We start from the raw sequence: 13,803 nt of genomic DNA, 5'->3' as shown, positions 1-13,803 counted from the left end.
CGATGAGGGGAATACTGAGCTTACTTCAGCATTGGAAAACCTGACAGATGCTGAGCCAGACATGTTGTCAACACAGGGATCGCATGACAGCACACCCCAGAACTCCCCTCGCGGACGTCGAAGTAGACATTGCAGAGCGAGATCTAGAACGGACAGAGTGACTCCTATCAGAAGTGGCATCAACATCAACACCGAAGCCATCCACACTTGGTTCACGCCTGAATGTCGAGGCGGGAGTGCCAGCACTGAGTCCACACCAGAGTTGGCAACTGGATTGAAAAGGAGGATTCGCGGAAACAAATCTAGGACCAGGCTCACGATTTAGGTTGTGTTTACAAGAGAAATTTCAACCCGGGTCAAGTTCAGCACGGGTTAAAAGTCTGTACGATAGACAAAAGAGGTGAGCGTTTACATGAAGACAGTTGACCCGAGTCAAATACTGATATGCCGCCAAAAGTCCACTTCTAAAGTCCTGTATGGTCACGTGAATCCGTTCGCGCGAAATTTGCATCTGCAGTTCCGTTCAAACCTGGGGCGAGATACGCACAGAAGTACGTTTGTACGATTTTCTTGACCCGGGTTGATTTCAACCCTCCCCTTGGGGGAGGATTGAAATCAACCCGGGGCGAAATTTAAACCCGGGTCAAGCGCAATGCGTCATGTAAACGCGCAATTCATTTTATGCACATGGCGGGTTGAAATCTGACCCGGGTCGAACTCAACCCGGGTTGAAACGCCTCATGTAAACACCGCCTCAGTTCGCTTGCCAGAGTTTTATCTTGATTTGACAAAAAAATGCAGAACTATAACGTAGGAGTTAAGGAGGCTCCAACCTTCTGCGCTGCGCAGCCGGTCTGGCGCTCTGTTTTTTGCAGGCAAAAGTCTTGTTTTTGCCGATAAGTGCGAAAAGTTGGGAAATTCCCATCTCAACTTACTAAAATTTGAACTTCGCGATCGACAGTCATATCAGAGAATATTGTTTCATTCTTCACCTGAGTCTTCCCTGGGCCCCATCGAGGTTCCTGTTGTTCTCTCTTCCGTTGTGTCAGTGGGTAGAGCAGGGCATGTTTTCAAAAGCATCGCTGGTGTGAGCAAGAAGTTGACTTCACAGCTCGATTTCTCGAGATCCTGAATATTTTTGCTTGACGAAAAAATGACCAAGGAGAACGGAGCCAAGCGTCTCGATGGCTGTGTAGCACCAGGGACCAAAACCTATTGTAAGCGCGTTTTGGAGAGAGAGACTGAAGTGGGTGCACAGACTCTGGTAAGTGGATCCACTTCTAATTCTCAAGTGGCGAAATATATTGCTACGCTGAAAACATTGCAGTCTTGAGTGAGTGGTAAATCGTTGGTGAGCTACTGCTCAGTGACTTGGACTATTTACGAAAGCTGTGACCTGTCAGCTGCCAACGTCGCCAGCAGTAAGTCATCACCTGCGTCCAGTTGAATTATAATGTGCATAAAATGCAGCACTGAAAATTGAGTGTTGTTTTGCAGTACTATTCTCTATTCAGAGTGTGAAGTATTTGTAAATGTTGCGTTGTACAGCACCAGTGATTTGAAAATATTCCTACACTACTCGCATCAGTCCTATTATGATGAATGTATGCACCTGTACCCATAAGCACCGTGCATGCAGCACATACGCTGGCACGCGTGTGAGCCTACATGTTGTGTGTGTGTGTGCACGCGCGCGCAGTACATGTTGTGTGTGTATGCGCGCGCACGCGTACACAAGTGCATGGACAGCAGAATACGGTAACTAAACTCAAGAGCATGCATTTTACATGTGGGCGTATGCTATTGCGGGTGCGTGTATATGACGTACATGTATTTGTGTGTGCAAGGGGTACTTGCTTGTGAGTGTGAGTATGTGCATGTAAGCGTACATGTATGTATCAATGTGGGCAATGCGCATGCACCCACATACACTTGTGGTTGTTCCATGGTATTGGGAATAGTGTTATGATTATACCTAATGGGTGCTACAATTACTAGCAGTCGTTCATTGCCAATATATTGAGTTGAACCTGCATGTACATTGTACATGTACTACAAACATGAAACTGTGATGTTATTGGCCCAGAATATAATAATAGTTATCCTCCTCAAGCTCTTTGCCTGTTGCGTTTGATGAGAAATACTAGGAGTGAACGATTGCAAGAGTTGTGATGCAAAGCTGGTCTGAACTGCGTTCAGGGTCAGTAGGCCTCGGCCTGGATCATGAATAACGTTGTGCATGGATCATGCCGATATCCAGATCAAGGGCTAAAAAGCCCAGGAACCATGGCGTCATCTAGTCTCCATGTATACTATAACAATCTGGGGGACCATTCAATGCTTTTGACACAAAAAATGGGAGTAATACCACCAGGAATGCATGGAATGATCACTTTACCTGAAAAATAGCAATTCCAAGAATGGTGGAAAATCGGCCAATTTTCTGTTCTATTTTTATTTTTGGAGGTCTAAAATGCACGGTAACCCACCTAAAATTATATATTTCTAGTTTCTATGAAGTGTGAGGATCCCAAAAATAGAATAAAAAGGGCATGTCCATGAAGAAATTATGAAGCTGTGCACCCAATTGTACTTTGCGGACGGGCATTTCTGCGAAGTTCATTTTTGTACCAAAATTGCTATTTTTCTGAGAAGTCACTGCTGATTGCCAGATTTTCTTGCTCAAACGCTTCACTGTGATGTGTGAAAGGACTTGCAATCACAAAGGGAAGCCAGACAACTGGTAAATCTGAAATATGACCCCCAAACAAGCAAATTTAGGCCGAAATCGGTAAATACACCCACCCCTAGAAATACACCTCAAACAGCCTTATCTTCGCGGAAACACCCCCTGAAATTTTTTGTGGAGCAACATGGCATGATACAGAGCACACTCATCCACAAAAAGGAGGGGGTTTATGAAGAAAAAAAATCACCCCCAAAGGGTTGGAGCCTCCTTAACCGTTGTTAACAGTCTCGTACCATTGCTTCGCTGTTGGCCTTTATAACGGGTTGCATAACCCTTCTTATGTGTGTGCACGATATTGCTCTCTCTACATACTGCTGTGTATCATAGACATCACATGCCCACGTTCTACGCATGCGCAGATTTCCTGTGCGCACAACAGAGCTTGCTGTCTTTCCAGTTTCCTTGCCTGCAGTCAGCTTCCAAATTCTAATCTGCTGCAGCCGTCGTGCCACCTGTCAACTCCAACTCCGTTCATGCGTTTGGCCATCCGCCGGCTGCTCGTCCGTCACTCTCTGTACCTGATAAACTCCGCGGGCGAATTGAACGCGGCGAGTTTATTGATTTCGACGACCTCCTCCCGGACCAGCTGGGTGTGGAGCCCGATGTGGTCCAGCTAGCTGTGGGGGCCAACCACTCTGTCCAACTTGTACAGAAACCAACTCAGGCCCAGCGCCGCCATGTCCACGATGTAGCATCATGGCTCAAGGCGTTTACTGTCTAAACGAGAGTAATTGTCGCGGCGGCTCCAGATAGGGCAAATGATTTGCTGGCATATCAGGCCACTATTCTGGATGCAAATAACTCGTATCACGTGGACACATGGCTAAGTTATGACAGGCGTTTCCAGCGCGCCATAGCCTCCCAACCACTGTCGTACGACTGGGCTGTCATCAACTTTAATTTGTGGCAGTCGTCATTTACCAGCCGTGGTCGCCCGCCATGTTCGCGCTGTTCTCTGGTGCACCCAGTGGCCCAGGCCCAGTGTCCCTTTAGACCAGGGCCTCCATCCGACGGCGCTGGGAGTGGAGGTCCGCCGCAGTCCAGCGCGCCAACTCATCTTGGGAAGCCTATCTGTCGCAACTTCAACAGGGACCAATGCAACAACTCATTCTGCTATCTAGCTCACGTGTGCCTTCAATGCCGCGGGAAGCACCCAGAAGTCAAATGTGGCAGGGGACAGTCCGCCACCTCAGCGTCTGCTCCGTAAACATTCTGTGGAGACCCCCATCAATGTTAGCCGATTAGCCGGGATCCTTAACCGGCATATTGATCACTCCTCTCACTTTGTGTTGCATGGGTTGTGTCACGGTTTCACGATAGGCCATTCTGCTGCTATATATTGGTGTTCATAGTTCTCCCAATCACCTGTCGGCCATCCGTAATATGCAGTATGTTTCTTCCTATTTGAAAGCGCAAGGATTGCGTTCTCAAACGCAAAACTCGCCTCACTCCTGGGCCACCTCTCGTTCGCTTCCAGAGCAATTCCGGCCGCCCGTACATTCTTACGCCGCCTCTATGACCTCGACAAAGCCACATCTGAGATGTCATCTCACCGAATGCTGCACCTCTCAGCCTCAGCCAAGGTCGACCTGAGGTGGTGGCACAAGACTCTGACAACATGGAACGGAAAGTCATTTTTCCTGCTGGAAAAGTGGATGCCCAGCATTGACCTCCAGTTGCAAACCGACGCAAGTGGCACCATTGGATTTGGAGCCTTCTTCAATGGTCGCTGGTTCAGAGGTGACTGGTCCCCGCAGCAACTGGAACTAAGCATTACCTACAAGGAGCTCTTCACCATTGTCGCGGCCTGCGCCACCTGGGGGATCGAGTGGCTACGGCTGCGTGTGGAGTTTCAGTGCGACAACCAAGCTGTCGTGGAGTGCCTGAAGACGGGCACGAGCCGGTTTCCTGCAGTCATGGCACTCATCTGCACCCTGTACTCAATCTGTGTGAAGCACAATTTCCTGACCCGAGCATGGCACCTGCCCGGAATTTCCAATACCATCGCTGATGCCCTGTCCCGGAACAAGATGTATGCCTTCAGGACCTTTGCTCCTACAGCTGCGGAGCGGCCTGCCACCATGGTCCAGCCGATCACTGAGTAAGTGCAAAGACATTCACTTAGGATGCACATAGCGTTCTCTGTCGATCCTACTCCACAATATCAGTCTGTCTTTATGCCTCTAGAACAACGCTCTTGTGCAATACATACTTACCATCTATATTTGTTGTTATCACCCGCTATCTCCTCTAGCCCTAATGGGAATGTCGGCATGGGCACCCCTCCGTAACTGGCCTCTCGCGCACTACTATTAAACTCGCATGGGTCATAAACCGCAGGCCGACCCACCAACTCGCATGGGTCACAAACCGTTCCTGCTCAGCGTTAACGCGCACTCAATTCAGGCCAGCTACTCTGGTGTGTCGCGTCCTGCACGCGCGTGTGTCTACTCTATACTCTAGCATGGCGAGTAGAATGTTAACTATAATGTAACACCCACAGAACCCCCCAGCCTAACGCTTCTGCTCACAAATACATTCGGACTGCAATCCAAACTTGGTGAGTTCCAGCACACCCTAGAGCAAGTCCAACCTGATATCGCCATCATCACAGAAACCAAGCTCACCCCAGAAAGTAATACGCAAGCAGAGCTGACGGTTCCTGGCAATTTCTCACCCGTGTGGCGTGACAGTACTCACCATGGCGGTGGTGTGGCAGTTTGGGTTAAGACTTCCCTTGCTATGCAGGAGCTGGAAACAATCGACGTGCTTGATCAGGAGCTCATCCGGCTAAGCGTCAAGCTGTGCAACGGCCAGTCTGTGGTCATATGTTCAGCTTACCGCCCTGGAACGTGCTCAGACACGGACATCACCACCTTTTGACGCCAGATCTGTGGGCCTCGAGTCGACAGCATGCCAACATTCGCCTGTGATTCTAGCTGGTGACTTTAATGTGGACAACCAAGACTGGCTCCACAGCAGTCCAACGACACGTGCAGGTGAATATGCAGAGGACATGTGCCACATGTATGGTCTTGATCAGCTCGTCCATGAGCGGCACAACCAACCCGTGGTCGCAACACCTTGGACCTTGTGGTGTCAGATTTACCAGTCAGATCGTCAAGCCTCTGCATCCAACCCTTGGCAAATCCGATCATGCAGTGATAGTTGCACATTTTGATGTGGCACCAACCCCAGATCGTACGACCAAGTGCACAGTATGGCGGTACCAGCAAGCCGACTGGCCCTGCCTACGCGCCTTCCTGCGCGACCCAGACTGGTCCTTCCTTGCTACCGATGACGTTGACACCTCATATGACAAACTCACCAGGAAAATCACAGAGGCAATGAAACATTCATGCCATCCAAAGTACTGAAGCGAGCCAGCAACCCAATCTGGTGGTCTCCTGAATGCCAAGCATGTGTTGACAGAAAACAACAGGCGTGGAGGCGCCATCGGGCCTCCCCAGACGATGCTGCACTTCTTTCAACCTTCAAGGAGGCAGCAACTGCCGCAGTCGCCACTCTGCATCGAGTAAATATGGCCCACATTGCGACAGTAAGGCGCAAGATCAGCGCTGGAGGTCTCTCCAGCCGAGAGTGGTCGACTACGATCGAATGTTCTGGTGGCCATGGCAGCCGTTCCTCGGAAATCCCGACCTTGACCCAGGCCAACAGTGTCGAAGTCGGGCAGAGCGCAGCGAAAGCTGAGGCTTTTGGAAAGTTCTCGTCAAAGTGGAACACCTCGGAATAATCTTTCCCGTATGTCACGTGATTGTCGCCTTGGAGTTGACCAATGACAGATCAAACAGCGCGGGCTGGAAAGGGCGGTCCTGCCTGAGTCAAAGGTGATGGAACACCATTCACGTTCACACACCTTGCTCATAACACCCTGCCCACACCAGCATATACATTTACACTGTGCTAATACCACACTGCTACAGCCTCCTGTCTACAACATCCACACGCATTGCTCAGCACCTCCTGCCCACACCAGCCACACACTCCTCGCTAAAACTGCACTGCTAGCCCCTGCCTCCTACAACCACACACTCTGCACACAGCCCCCTGCCCCCTGCCTAAAATACCACCACATTGACTGCCACCCTGCTGGAGCACCCGATTCCAGCTCTGGCGACAGCCTGCCACCCGCGGCGTCAATTTCTGCGGCGCGGATTGCTGTGACCGCAGCCAATGACTAGTCGGTTGTGGCTGCTGCTGCCACCTTTCGTCCTCGGCCTGTGGTGGATACAAGTGACAACTCACAGTCCTCTGCCACATCCTTCAACAGTGATGTTTCCTGTGCGTATGAGAAGGTGGTCTGCTGGCAACGTAACTTATTCAATGTCCCGCTTGTAATGTTCTGGGACATTATTACTATTACAGTACTGGTCAAACCAAAGCACTAACAAAGACCAAAACTAAAGACCAAGAACCAGGAACATAAAGCACAGAGAAAGGGAACGAAACAGATGCACAAATAAATGTCGTACAAGATACTATAATAGTACAATACTACAATAATTATAGTATTAACCAGGAGGCCTGCAACATCACATTCCTCCTTTTCTCGAAAGTCACCTATCTGCGTTGACTGGCTGGTGGCATTGTTGGCGTTATCTGCAGAGTCACACATACTTTGCTTATGCTCGCTGTCACGATCTCTGACGGCCTCGATTGTCGCTGGTTCACCTAGAGCTGGTAACTTGCAGTGCACTTTGCGCCCAAACAATAACTCAGCTGGAGCAACTACCATGGTGCTATGTGGCGTTGAGCGGTATGCCATCAAGAATCGTTGAACCTCCCGCTTCCACGTCTTTCTTTCCGCATATGCAGCACGGATCACTTTCATCAGGGATCGATTTTGTCGCTCAACTTCACCGTTAGCTGTCGGCCATAGTGGTGTGGTACGAAGCTGTTGAGCACCACCATCGTGTAGAAACTTCACAAACCCTTCCGAGTTGAAAGGTGGGCCATTATCCGTACGCAAACTCGTCGGGACACCGTGTCTGCGGAACTGGGCTTCAATCATCGGAATCACAGCTTCAGCTGAGGTTGACTTGACCACATCTACTTCGAAATATCGACTGTAGTAATCCACAAGCACCACCATCACGCATCTTCACGATGCCCTGGTGGCCCTCATGTGCCAACTGCACGGTCTGGTGTCGCAACTCTGTAGGGATAACAATGCCCCTTTGTTGAACGATATTGGCGACGTGAATGAGCTCCTCCGAAAAGTTGAGGAAGAGACTGAAACTTTTATTGCGGAGTCGCTCGCGAAGGAGATCTTGGACATAAGCCTAAACCAAAGCTCGCAATGCTCAGCAACCTGCAGGATCCGCGCAATTTGCCGAGGTTTCCGATCAAGACGTGGGAAAAATCCATCGGAACAGAACAGCCAGAATGCCCGATGCCCAGTCGACAATGTCAATGGCACCGCGAGAAAAAAAAAGCACTATGGACTACTACAAAAAACTGTACCAGAAAACAATCACAAAACACAATGCAGGTGTGTCTGTCATGTATCTCTTTATTTGGCTTGGGTGCACACGGGAAACACATTCCAGTCACTCATACTCGGCCAGTACCGCTGTTCATCCAGCCCTTGCCGCTATCGCGGCGCGGGCTGGATTCCGCGGTACTGCCCTCGTACTCGTGCAGAAACCTGTACTTCACCATAATTTCCGTTGCACGGAGCATGTTGAATACGTCAAAAAATCACTCAAGTCTTTCAATATTCTTTTTAGACTAAGGTCTACACTCACCAGTGATTCTTTATCTCACATCTATCAGACATAACTACTACCTATATTGCGCGAGCAAAGCTCTCACACCGTTGTCACACACTTCCCTTTACAGACTAGAACGACTCCAGCGGAAAGCCGCCAGAATATGTCTCCACCTTCCTCTTTACACACACTTAAGTTTTAAAAACGTATACTCTTCACACATTGTGTGCGCCACGATTAACCCGACTGCTGCATGGTCGATAAGTGCTACGAATAGTGATCATGCACCCTGGCCTGAGTAGCTCGCTTGGCTAATTGAAAGTCTGCCGGCCTGGGCCACATTATGTTGCTAATACATGCACAACCCCAGTCACAGCGCACAAGTTGGTTGAGTTTGGCCGTCAGGAGGCCAGCGAAAGGTATCCGGGGCGCGGGTCTGATTCCAGCCAGGGGCAATGTGGTACCCCGCAGCGCAAGGGTAGTGTGATACCCTAAGCCAACGTGCGCGCTGCATGAGTAGCGTGATACTCGCCGGGCGCTTTTGCTGTTGCCTAGCAACGTGTTTCTGTCTTTCCTGGGCCCCCAAATGCATGTTGGGTGGCCATGCGCATGACTGCACATTGTCATAGCAACCTTGGGAATCTCAAGCCGGTTACCAACAAGCTAGGAATCAGACCAAGCCGCCGAATGCCCCCAAATTCTGCGTTGGTCAGCCGAATGACCTTAGTGTGGTATTCAAGCGCTTTAGGTACATGTACGTAGTTCAAATGCGTGCCATTTGTATGGTTGTTTTCCCTTAGTGACACTGATAAGGGTTTGAATCGCATGTAGTCGGCAAAAGCAATGGGTGGCATGATGCCTTAGGTGGGAGCTATAGCACAGCAACTGAGTTGTGCAGATAGCTTATCATAAGTATCAGAGGCGTGCGTTCACAGTCAGTGCTAGAACGTGAGCGCATACGTCCGCAAATGGGCGTACCAGCGTGTGCGCAGCGTGTGTACCTGCATGCGTGCTTGCGCGGTGTCAGACTGCGGGTGTGCGTACGCGTGCATGCATGTGTGTGTGCATGCGTGGGTGTGCGTGCATGTGTATGTGTATGCGGGTGCGTGTATGTGGGTGTGACTGTGCGCGCTTGCGCCAGCGCAAGGTATCCGGGGCGCGAGTTTGATTCCAGCGAGGGGTAATGTGGTACCCCACAGCACAAGGGTAGCGTGATACCCTACGCAGCACAAGGGTAGCGTGATACCCTACGCCAACGTGCGCGCTGCATGAGTAGCGTGATACTCGCCGAGCGCTTTTGCTGTTGCCTAGCAACGCGTTTCTGTCTTTCCTGGGCCCCCAAAATGCATGGTGGGTGGCCCTGCTCATGACTGCACGTTGTCATATCAACCTTTGAAACCTCAGGCCGGTTACCAACTAGCTAGGAATCAGACCAAGCCGCCGAATGCCCCCAAATTCCGCATTGGTCAGCTGAATGACCTTAGTATGGTATTGAAGCGCATGCATGCGTGGGTGTGTGCGTGCGTGTGTATGCGGGTGCGGGTGCGTGTATGTGGCTGTGCGCGCTTGCGCGCCTGCGGACGGTGAACAGTTACTTTCCACAGCGAACATAGTGCTTGTAGCAGGCACTTCGCCATCTGCCGAGTTTCATGATCTCGGATTCGGTGAAGCCGCTCAATGCTCCTGTTGTTGCGGGTCCGGCTCTGATGCCGTGCAGTGGATACTGGTTCGGTGGGTACCCTGCGCTGCTCAGGAGCTGACGGATTAGAGGTGTGCGAAAAGCAAATTGCCACAGCTTTCGACGACCAGTGGTCTATTGGGCAGGTTGGCGCGTCTGGAGAGATAGGTATGCATGGCTCTGGCCGGGCAAACCGTTGAGTTGGTGGTTGTGAGCCGGACGGAGTGACACTTGCCGAGTTGGTCGGTCTTGGACTTCTTGATTGTGACCTGTATTGCCTGCGGCGTGACGGAGAGGTCATTTGTTCGGAGGCCTCCGTCTAACATGGTTGTGGCGGTTGTGGAAGTGTATTCGCTTGCCCGGAGACAGGCAAAGAAGCCCAGGCAAATAGCTGCCCATACCATGGCTCGGTCGGTAGCGTTGAGATTAGACCTAATCAGTGCATTGCGCATAGCTGCCATGTGGGGCTGGAGGATTGGCCTGCTGGCGTTCTTAGTTCTGTTGGCCTGTGCACATGCCACTCCTGTAACTGCGAGGTCCACTCTTCGCGAAGAGAGATCTTTGCCGTTTTCTTTGGCAATTTGTCGCAGGCAATTTGTCGCAGGCGTATCTGCAAGTGCCGTTGATGAGGCGTCCCAGAAGATGACTACCATCAACATGCACAAGGGCCTGTACCAGTTCAATCGTCTGCCCTACGGTGTTGCATCGGCTCCAGCGGTGTTCCAAGGAATCATGGACAAGCTCCTGGTTGGCTTGGAAGGTGTGTCCAAGTACCTGGACGACATCCTGATCGCTGCACCCACTCGCAGACTACTGCTGGAACGTCTGAACACGGTGTTGTCGATTCTGTTGCAAGCTGGTCTGAAGCTAAAGAAATCGAAATGCATGTTCTTCTCCGACTCAGTCCAGTACCTCGTCTTCAAAATTGACGCGTCGGGTCTACACGCCACCGATGAGAAAGTGCAAGCGGTTCAGACCGCACGTGCACCGACGAATGTCACGGAGCTCAAGTCATTCTTGGGTCTGGTGAAATATTATGGCCAGTTCATTGAGAACCTGGCTTCGCTCGTACAGCCTCTCTACGATCTCCAGAAGCGTAACACCGTCTGGAAATGGCAAGCGCCACAGCAGCAAGCCTTCAGAGCTTTGAAGTCAGCTCTGAGTGCACCACCAGTTCTAGTTCATTATAGCCCTTCGCGACCGCTACGTCTGACCTGCAATGCATCAGGCACAGGAATTGGTGCTGTCTTGTCCCATGTGATGCCGGAAGGACAGGAGCAACCAATCGCATACGCCAGCCGCTCTTTGACAACCAGCGAGCGCAATTATAGCCAACTGGAACGAGAAGCGCTTGCTATCGTGTTCGGTGTCACCAAGTTCCACTTGTACCTCTATGGACGGCACTTCAACCTGGTGACCGACAACCGCCCTCTTGCCGTAATCTTCGGTCCAAAGAGAGGCATCCCTCAATCGCAGCCATGCGGTTGCAGCGTTGGGCTGTAACACTATCAGCGTGTCAATACGATGTGATGGTAAAGACGACTGAAGCCAACGCCAACGCTGATTACCTGTCACGCATGTCGCTTGATTCGCATAGCGTTGATGTGTGTGAGGTGTCTGAGATTCTGACGACTCACCAGGATCAGCTGCCAGTCCTCGCAGCAGACATCAGTGCAGAGACGGCCAAGGACATCGTGCTCAAGCAGGTACTGCAGCATGTCGCCAATGGTTGGCCCGAGCCTGTCCCCTCAGAGCTGAAGCCCTTCCACCGCATCGCAGAGGAGCTCACAGTAGTGCAGGGCTGCCTTCAGAAAGGATTTCGCACGGTGGTGCCTAGCACGCTTCAGCCCCGGCTCGTTCAAGAGTTACACATTGCACACCCTGGTATGGTGCGCATGAAGGCTTTGGCAAGGAACCATGTATGGTGGCCAGGTCTTGACAGCGACGTGGAGCGAGCCATCCGAAGCTGCCATGCATGCCAAGTGAACAGGAATCGTTATCAACCAGTGGAGGTGACACGTTGGCCCAATCCAGCAGCACCCTGGAGTCGCATTCACGCCGATTTTGCTGGACCAATGGACGGACGAATGTATTTGATCGTGACTGATGCATTCTCCAAGTGGTTGGAAGTGATTCCTATGTCCTCCACCACCAGCAAGACGACTATCGCAGAGTTCCGGAAGCTGTTTGCGGCGTATGGTTCTCCTGATGCAATCGTGACGGACAACGGCCCGCAGTTCACGTCCGTGGAGTGAAAGCAACTTCATGGCTGAGAGAAGTATCATCCACCTGCGCAGTGCACCATACTTCCCCGCAACCAACGGAGCTGCAGAACGCTGTGTCCAAACATTCAAAGCTGCCTTGTTGAGTGAGAAGCGTGGTCTACTGTCCTGGACCGAGGCACTGCAGACGTTCTTGGAACGGTATCGCTCGACTCCTCACGCAACAACAGGAGAAACTCCATCGGCATTGTTCCTTCAACGGGAGCTCAAGACCAGACTGCACCTGGTACAGCCGCAAGCCAAGAATACCACCACCGCTGCCTGCCACCAGCCGCCAGCAAAAGGGTTGGACGAAGGCAGCGCCGTCTATGCGCGGATGTTCAACCAGCCTCAGAAGTGGTCAGCTGGCACCGTATTGCAGCGGAAAGGCACCAAGTCTTTCGAAGTTAAGCTGGCCAATGGTGTCATTGTGCGTAGACATGTGGACCAGCTGCGTGTTTGTGATCCGGGAACGTCTCCTGAGCTTCCCTCTGATCCTGAGAAGGTAGTTCAGCAACGTGATGCTCGGACGCCATCAAGGCGTCACGCACTGAAGCCACAGCGCTACAGGGACTGAACTATTCTAGAGCACCGCTCTGTTCTCTTGTTCATGTTCAGCCGCCTTCTCATAATGCTCACTCTTCGCACACTGTCCTTCCCTCTGTTAGGCTCTCCCTTGTGTTTTTGAAGGGGGAGATTGTAGTGTATGTGTAGTTGCATGACATCATTATTGTGTGTACACCAGTCCGCATGCGCGGTCTCTGAATCAGCATAACTTCTAGTGGAGCGGTGTTCTTTTCCCGCGCCTCGCTTGCTTTCGGACTGTTCTTCCAGATGTACTTGTGATGGTAGTTTTCTCCGACCCTGTGATTGTGCTTTGCTGAACCCGATGTAACACGTGTAGTGGCACTTGTCATGGTCACTGTTGCAGAACCATCTGTATACTGGCCAATGTTGGACTGGACAGCAATGCGCTGGTGACCTCTGCCTGGGATGGTACCACCAGTACCATGGTACCAGTAGCTGTTGAAATATTTTAATGCCCTGTTACTGCTGTGCGGTCATCCGTGTTGTTGATCAGTTGCATTTGTTGCCTCTCCGCTGGCGGACCTGTTCACGTCTCGTTGTTGTAGCGATCTGGCCAGCAATCCCGGTTGTGACTCAAACCCAGGCAGTGGTTCTGCGGACAGTTCATTGCTGTAAACATGTCCTGGCCACCAGCCGCCGATTTCCCTGGCTTCATCGCGGCACTGTTGATGCGAATTACCGGTATACTGCTGCGTTTCAGCTGAGGTGACTGGCACGCGGTGAGTTGTTCTTACAATTTCAAACGCCAAGTCCGTCGCTTCGTCATATTGCCTCTGGAGTACATCCAGCTCACTA

General features: G+C 51.3%; 1 protein-coding gene across 1 annotated transcript in view; it reads right to left on the bottom strand.

Annotated features, from left to right (window-relative positions):
* The window catches only part of LOC135824255 (uncharacterized), a 371,974-nt gene that overhangs the window by 103,422 nt on the left and 254,749 nt on the right, over positions 1-13,803 (bottom strand). The window lies entirely within an intron of this gene.

The sequence above is a fragment of the Sycon ciliatum genome, chromosome 9, assembly GCF_964019385.1.
Source record: "Sycon ciliatum chromosome 9, ocSycCili1.1, whole genome shotgun sequence".
Lineage (NCBI taxonomy): Eukaryota > Metazoa > Porifera > Calcarea > Leucosolenida > Sycettidae > Sycon > Sycon ciliatum.
Note: the sequence above shows the minus strand (reverse complement) of the source record. Positions and strands in the feature narration are given on the sequence as shown.